The 8,902-nt window shown below is 34.2% G+C and overlaps 1 non-coding gene across 1 annotated transcript; it reads right to left on the reverse strand.

Annotated features, from left to right (window-relative positions):
• Positions 1-8,053: 8,053 nt before the first annotated feature.
• LOC132491458 (U6 spliceosomal RNA) lies at positions 8,054-8,157 on the reverse strand. Its single transcript, XR_009532679.1, has one exon. It is a non-coding gene; the product is annotated as a U6 spliceosomal RNA (small nuclear RNA).
• Between the last annotated feature and the right edge of the window lie 745 nt (positions 8,158-8,902).

The following is an 8,902-nucleotide window of genomic DNA, read 5'->3' on the forward strand; positions in this document are numbered from 1 at the left end:
GATTTATAAAATGTTTGTAATGTTTTCCTTTGGGTTTATTTTTCTCACCAATTTGTAGGACTTTATCTTTGCTAAAGTGATTTAGACCACATGAGCTCTAATGGGGGTGAAGAGGCAAAAATAATAAAAAAATTTAAACAAAAAAATAATATGAAAGTAAATAGAATGGACCGTATGAAAAGAACATTGAACAAAGAAGAAGCAATGGAATAACTGGGTCTTAATCCAGCTTTATCACTGACAAATAGTGTGACCTGTGAATCCACCCCTTAAGTTCTGTATATCAATTTCTGCAATTGCAAATGTATAAACATGCACGTTAGTGTTTCTTTATTCCACAGGCAACATCTTTTGTTGAAAGTAACTAAAATTTACTCTTATTGGCTTAAGCAGAAAAGGGAAATTTAATGTAAGGGAAAAAGGGGGAACCTTAATTAAACTAAAAACAGAAAGTACAGTTGGGACTTGCATGGAACTAGAAATCTACTGGACAATAGTATTTCTAAAGCTACTTGGTTTCTTCTCTCTTCTGTGCTCTGAGTTTGATTCCGGTCTTTCTTTGCTTCTTTGGTCAAGTCCTCATTCCAGTGTTGACACAGGCTAAGTAGAATCAATGTATCCTCAGTACATTTCCAACTCCGTAGACAGAAAAACAGGTTAGGCAAGTATGAATCAGAATCTGCTCTTTTGAATCAACTAACAGTAGGAGTGGGGTCATATGGCTCACTGTCTGTTCAGCAGGGACCGGTGTAACTTCATTGAGAAAGGTATCAAGAGAATAGAACAAGGGGATTTAACATGTTCACCTCACTGAAGAAGAGGCTATTATAGAATTTAGGAGTAGCAAAATAAAAACTATTTTCTTTATGTATGCAACAATAAAAATGTTTGCTGTAAATATGACTTGCATATATATGTAGATTTAGAAAGTGTAATGAAAGTAGAGCTATCTGGAGAAAGAAGTCACAAGTTTTTTTGTAGCCAAATTGCTTCCCATCCTTCAGACTAATTCAGTGAATTGGTTTCCTGCCTTGCCACGTACAACTTTTTTTTCTCTTGATATTATTTGAAAATGAGCTGTTAAGGATGTTTTTGATGATTTCACTTTCCTGTAAAAGAATCATGTAAAAGGAACTAAATCACTGGGTGATGTTTAGAAAACTGGAGAATTTATATTTGTTCATATTAAGCTCAGTGAACTGAAATTCTCATTTCCAGAAATGGTCCACATTCTTAGGACATGGTTAATCCATTAGTGTGAACCACCTCAATTTTCCCTTAAGCTGTCTATTTCTCACTAGTTGATGTTATAATAAAATTTCTGAATTTTGAACTATATATTTTTAGTTCCTGAAGGAACTTAAAATAAAAATGGAAGTATTTAGCAGTTTGAAATTTTCAAAAAGATTGTTTTCTCATGTGACTAAAATTTATCTAAAACCTGAATTATATAAGGTCATTCAGATCAATCTCTATCAGCTATAAATATTTTCAAATTATCATTAAGTATTCTAGGATAGATGTGCTTTGTTTGAAAATGAGCATGGTGACTGATCATGGTTGATTTTCTTGGTTGATATTCCTGGTTAATTAAGGCAAAATGATAATAATAATAATTATTACTTATATTTGATATTATTTTAATGTTTGAAAAGACCTATAAAGTTGTTTTCACCTGATCTTAATTAAAATTGTAAGGTAAAGATAGGAATTATTTTTCACTTGATATCTAACAAAGGCTCATAGAAATGAATTGTCTTGCCTATACTCATATAGCTATATAGAAGCAAAACCCAGACAGGCACCTGCACTCTGATTCAAATTCACCTTTCTTTCTATTATACTGCAGGGTCTAATATTCACTAATAATTTCTATGTACATGATAATCATCCTGCTCATTTAAAATAATCCAACTGGGATAATATTTTGTGTCTAACAGGAGCAATAAAGGTTGCTTTGTGAAGGGAATTAACATTTCCTTTCAAGCAATTTTCCTTAAAAAAAATCCTAGCATGTAATTATGTAACACAAATATCCATAACTCCTTTGGTGCATTACTTATGATTTATGTAAATTCTTCTTGAGCCTACTTAGAATTTCATTCTAAACTCCTTCTTAATAATATCCATGAAATTATTGAACACTATAATCCTTTTAGTTTCTCTATTTAATCCCAAGACCAGAGTCTTTACTCTAGAATTCTATGATTTGGAGATTACTTTCACATACAATGTAACTCCATTTTTAATATTTTTATACATTTTTTTGGAAAACACTAAATAATTATGTCCTATTTAATTTTTTGTTGTTGTTGTTGTACGCGGACCTCTCACCATTGTGGCCTCTTCCATTGTGGAGCACAGGCTCTGGACACGCAGGCTCAGCAGCCATGTCTCATGGGCCTAGCCGTTCTGCGGCATGTGGGGTCTTCCCAGTCCGGGGCACAAACCCGTGTCCCCTGCATTGGCAGGCGGACTCTTAACCACTGCACTACCAGGGAAACTCAGGACACATAGTTTTGAGGCCATTAGCCTGCTTTGGCCCCTTGTGCTTGGTGAAGCAATAAAGCTATTCTTTTCTACATCACCCAAAACTATGTCTCCAAGACTTAATTCGGTGCTGGGGTACAGAGGCCGGATTCAGCTTCAATTTTAAGGGTAGAAAAGCAGCTATTGACATTAGGAACTCTTAATAAATGTTCCTTGAGTAAAAGTACCAACTAGAATCATTTTATTGCCTATACTAGCACAAAATCATTTTATGGCCTGTACTCAAACAGATTTGTGAAAATAAAAGTATAGTTAATTTCTCTAATTTTAGAGGCTAACATTTGAGGCTAAAATATTTACCATAATAATAGCTAACATGCAAAATGTTATTACTACATATATTAACTCTTTTAATCTCTGTAACAACCACAGATGTACTGTTATTTTCTGATTTTAGAGGTAAACAAACTGAGATACAGAGAGGTGAATATATTTATGTCTATATATAGCTAGCAAGTGGTGGAGCTGATACTTGAACAGTGCCAGAATGGATAATCTCTTCCTTATTTTTATTATTAAGTACGATTACTGGCTTTTACTGAAAATAAATGACCTTCAGATATTTTCCTGCTAGCACTTGTAATAGGTATAGTTCTACTGTCTGGTACCTACTAGAACCTGACTAAAGGATCCTCCATCTGACAGACAACATGACCCAGATGCTCCTGTAAATTTTTAACAACTTCAACTTTCTTCCATTGCCAGTCTCTGAGGACTTAATACCTTTGCCTGACTGTCCATGAGTGTATCTTTTGTCCTGTCTACTTTCCCTCAAGCCAAAGGCTCCTCCTGACTTTGGATGGCCTGTCTTTTCTAAGCTGAACAAATAATTCAAATAAAACACCAAAATCAAGACCTCACAGACTGTTAACAAAGAGAGGGTGACATAGTATCATTCAGGTGATCACTAAACTGTCTTTGAGGTCTCAATGGAGAATTTCTTTTTAATGAATATCCTTGTCTTCTTGTGTAGACAAAGGACAATTCATAGGGAAGAATATCGAAATTCTGATGACTGCTACAGATAGCATTAGTATCCAGGTCACAGCATCATGACTTATAGTGGAACTGGTAGGGATGTGTCCAATTCCTAGGAGAGAATCAATCCTTAAACATGAGATGACTCTTTGCTTTAGTCTTAGTAATACAATTGGACTAACAGCTTCAAGTCTTATAATCTAACATTACATAAATAGACTATTACAGGTTTTTTTTTACTATGTTAACTGTTTCTCTAGCTAAATAAAGAAATCAAACTATCTAACTATGTGATCAGTTAACCTTCTGCAAGTAGCATTCTATAATGAGAAAACATATCTGTGTCTAAATAGACTCTTCTGAGGTTCATCTTGAGGTGCTAATGGCTTGAGCTAGAAAAATAAACTCTTCTTTTTGTTTCTCTAAAAGCAGATTATACAAAGAAAATAAATTTTAAGTTTGTTTAAACAGATAGTTTGGTCCTATTCAAAGCAGTCAGCTGTGTGGAAAAATGTATCTTGTCCAGGAAGGAATGATATGTTACTCTATCCAACCTCCATAACAGCACCTGTTGTAAGCACAATAAATACTTCTTGAGTTGAAGTGTTAGAGAAGCAATTCACCAGCATTTTTACAAGAAAAGACTGCTGGAAAAGTTTGCAGTCTTAGTTTCACAGAAGTCATATTACCAGCATTATTATCTGATGCCAAAGATTTTACATTCACATAATCTGTAATGTACAAAGTAACAGAAAGGTAAGTTATATATATTATATATAAAATATATATAACTTACACTCATGTTTGATGGTTTGCAGCGTATAAGTTATATATATATATATATATATATATATATATATATAATTTCAAATAGGAGATCAGCATGGTATTGTACATTTCTTCAATTTTCATCATTTTTCCTTCATCTGTTGATGTTAAGAAATCTGAAGCTGTATAAACTTTGGAAGTCTACAGTATAAGAAAGAAAGAAGCAAAATTAACTGTGGACTTTTTTACAGAAAATCACCACATTTATAGAAATTGTTTGGCTAATTTAGCAGTTGTCCATAGAAAGAAAAGAGTAACTCTGTCACTTCCTTAATTACTGAGTGCCTTCTGGCGGGGTTTCTCAAACTATTGACGTTTTGGAGCACATAATTCTTTGTTTAGCAGTCTGTACTGTGCATTGTAGGATGTTTAGCAGCATTGCTGTTCTCTACCTACTAGATGTCAATAGAAGTCCCCCTTCCAACGTTGAGACAATTGAAAATATCTCCAGACATTTCAAATGTCCTCTGGGGGCAAAATCACTGGTTAAAAACCACTTAGCTACACAGCCGTTTAAGCAAAACCAAAGGATAATTGTTTATTTTAATTTATCCTCTTTTCAGTCTAGTTTCTTTACTCTGGAGCTCTAAAGACATAAAGTAAATGCAAACTTCATAATATGCCTATAAAGCCTGGATATTCAATTGATAACACAGAGCTACCGGGGACTGTCCATTACTGCTTGATGTTATAACTTTTCAATTCTTTTTCTAGAAAATAGGAATTCATCATCATATTTACCTAGAAATCAGAGCTGTCAGTTAGTTATTCGAGATCCCCAACCTGGCTGAGAAATATTTTATTTGCACAAAAGAGTCTACAGTTTTTCTAACCCTGGAAGAAGCCATTAGTCTTGCAGATGATTTTCTAGAACAAATAGGGCTGCAAAGTTTACATCCATACTTGTTCATTTTTTGTGTGAAGGTCAAAAGGAAATTCTTAGGATGTATGTGAACAGTTCTGGGTGCTTTCATTTGGGTCCTGAAGAGGTGCTGACTGTGTGGCTGTTCCCAGAAGATGGATTTCTTTAAATATTGGGTGGGTCAAAAAGTTCCTTTGGTTTTTAAGTAAAAATAAAAGACACATTTTTCATTTTTACCCAGAACTTTATTAAACAACATATTCACCATTTTGTTCCACTACCTTCATTTTTCATAATTCTATCTTCCCAAAATTTTTTATCTTTTTAAGCAAAGAACTGTTCCAGATGCCTTTAACAGTCTTCCAGGGAATTGAAATTTTTCCATTAAGAGCATTTTGTAAAGACTGAAATAAATAGATATCTGAAGATGCAATGTCTGATGAATACAGCGGATGAATCAGACCTTCCCAGGCAAGCTGTAACAGTTTTGCCTGGTCATCAAAGAAACATGTGGTCTTGTGTTGTCCTGGTGGAAGATTATGACTTTTCTGTTGACTAATTCTGGATGCTTTTCATCGAGTGCTACTTTCAGTTGGTCTCACTGGGAGCAATACTTGTTGGAACTAATCATTTGGTTTTCTGGAAGGAGCTCATAATAGGGGACTCCTTTTTAATACCACCATATACACAACATCACCTTCTTTGGACTAAGGCAGGCTTTTGGTGTGGTTGGTGGTGGTTTATTTCACTTGCCCTACGATCTCTTCCATTCAACGTTACTGTACAGTATCCACTTTTCACCACCTGTCACAATTTGTTCTAAAAATGGAACATTTTCATTATGTTTAAGTAGAGAATCGCATGAGGAAATATGATCAAGAAGGTTTTTTTCGCTTATGTGGAACCCACACATCAAAGCGATTAACATAACCAAGGTGGTGCAAATGATTTTCAATGCTTGATTTGGATATTTTGAGTATGTTGTCTATCTCTCACGTAGTATAATGTTGATTGTTCTCAATTAATGTCTCGATTTGATCGCTATCAACTTCAACTGGTCTACCCGACCATGGAGCATTGTCCAGTGAGAAATCTCCAGCATGAAACTTCACAAACCACTTTGACACGTTCGATCAGTCACAGCACCTTCTCCACAAATCTTTTTTTGCGTTTTGGTTGTGTTTTTACCTTTCTTGAAATAATAAAGCATAATATGCTGAAAATGTTGATTTTTTTCTTCCATCTTCAATATTTAAATGGCTACACAAAAATTCACCAATTTTGATTTTTTTTAATGCATGCTGATATGACAGCTGTCACAATACAATCTAACAAAATTGTTTTGAATGAATTTAAAGACAACTACGCACTATTAGAACTATCTTATGGAAAAAAAAATTTGAACTTTTGGCCAACCTAATATGTGGAACGAACATACATTTGTACTTTAATCATGTATCTACACAGCCATGTCACAGGGAAGTTTCTCTGGGAAACTGACTCTGAGATTTCCATACAGTAAGATTATTGGATCAGTTATGAGGGAGAAGGGGAGTAGGGTTGAGCAGGTCAAGAAGGAGAACTGCAAGGCAATTACAGTAAAGGCCTTAACACACCACTTGGGGAGTTCTCCAGCTGGGATGGTCTTACACAATCATTCTGTCTTAAGACAAGGGAGTTGTATTTTACAAACCTCTATAAACCAGTCCTCAGATGCAAGCTGCCCTGGAAAGGGGGCGTGGATTTAGCCAAAGTGGATCTTTTGGGTTGAAGACAATTCCTGGAGAGGGATTGAGTTGAGAGCCATCAGCAATCAATCTCCTACAGCCGGAGTAATTGAGATCTCAGATCTCATCGAGCATCTACTAAAACTCACATATTAATAGAGAAAATACTACATACCTACTTCTGTAAATCTGTGGAAGCACTGAGATGCTCTTCTCAATTCTGCCCTAAGCATCTGATCTGGGAGATTTATTGGATTTTGAATTGTTTAGACAAAAGATAGTTTTCAGGACATTTGGAATTATTGTTCCTTTCCTCTAACACTTTACTGCTACCTGGAAATGAATCAAAGATTTCTGGAGTTTCTGAAATTTAAGAGAAAAAGAACAATCATCAGTAGAGGTAAGATCTGTCGTCCAAGAAAATAACAATCTTTTCATTCTAGATTTGTCTCAGAAGTGCACATGAATGACAGAGAATTGGTCATTCACAAAAAATTAAATCAGATTTTTCCAATTGACAAAAATATTAATTATATAAATTGTTTTCTTTACTGCAGTGAAAGTGTTGTCACATAAAGAGGAAAATGAAAATTAGAAATATGTTTTTTAAAAAATAAAAATTACTAATTACAACTTATACTTTTTTATCAACACAGATTCACAATAGCATACACAATATCTCATACAGGATGAACATTAATTATGTCTTTTTTGCTTGTAGTGTCTGATTTTTAAAATGAGTAATCCATGAGATTTTAGAAAGAGTAAATGTTCTAAACAATAAACCCTACCTTTAAAAAAACTTATCTTTTTTAAATTTCACATAGCTTTAGTGACATAACTGTGACATATAAAATTGTATATAATTAAGGTACAAAATAATTATATATATATATATATATATATATATATATATATATATATATATATATATATATATACACATTGTAATAAAAAGCACTACAATCAGGCTAATTAACCTATCCATCACTTCTACATAGTTACCATTTTGTGTGTGTGTGTGTGTTTGTGTGTGGTAAGAAGATTAATTTAAGCTCTATCCTCTGAAAACTTCACATATACAATACAGTATTGTTAACTATCATCACAAAATATAAAATTCTTTATGAATCTTCATGTCAACATTGAGCAGGGGTCATTTTAAACTCTGTATTGATCCAATTTTAGTATATGTGCTACCAAAGTGAGGACAAAATGATCTTATTTTTAAAAATCACTCAGTATCAAAACAAACAAACAAACAAACCAATCCAAAAATGGGCAGAAGACCTAAATAGACATTTCTCCAAAGAAGAGATACAGATTGCCAACAAACACATGAAAGGATGCTCAACATCACTAATCATTAGAGAAATGCAAATCAAAACCACAATAAGGTATCACCTCACACTGGTCAGAATGGGCATTATCAAAAGGTCTAGAAACAATAAATGCTGGAGAGGGTGTGGAGAAAAGGGAACCCTCTTGCACTGCTGGTGGGAATGTGAATTGGCACAGCCACTATGGAGAACAGTATGGAGGTTCCTTAAAATACTACAAATAGAACTACCATATGACCCAGCAATCCCACTACTGGGCATATACCCTGAGAAAACCATCATTCAAAAAGAGTCATGTACCACTGTGTTCATTGCAGCTCTATTTACAAGAGCCAGGAGATGGAAACAGCTTAAGTGTCCATCGACAGACGAATGGATAAAGAAGATGTGGCACATATATACAATGGAATATTACTCAGCCATAAAAAGAAACGAAATTGAGCTATTTGTAATGAGGTGGATGGACCTAGAGTCTGTCATACAGAATGAAGCAAGTCAGAAAGAGGAAAACTAATACCATATGCTAACACATGTATATGGAATTTAAGAAAAAATGGTTCTGATGAACCTAGGACCAGGACAGGAATAAAGTCACAGATGTAGAGAATGGACTTGAG

The sequence above is a fragment of the Mesoplodon densirostris genome, chromosome 5 (assembly GCF_025265405.1).
Source record: "Mesoplodon densirostris isolate mMesDen1 chromosome 5, mMesDen1 primary haplotype, whole genome shotgun sequence".
Classification (NCBI taxonomy): domain Eukaryota; kingdom Metazoa; phylum Chordata; class Mammalia; order Artiodactyla; family Ziphiidae; genus Mesoplodon; species Mesoplodon densirostris.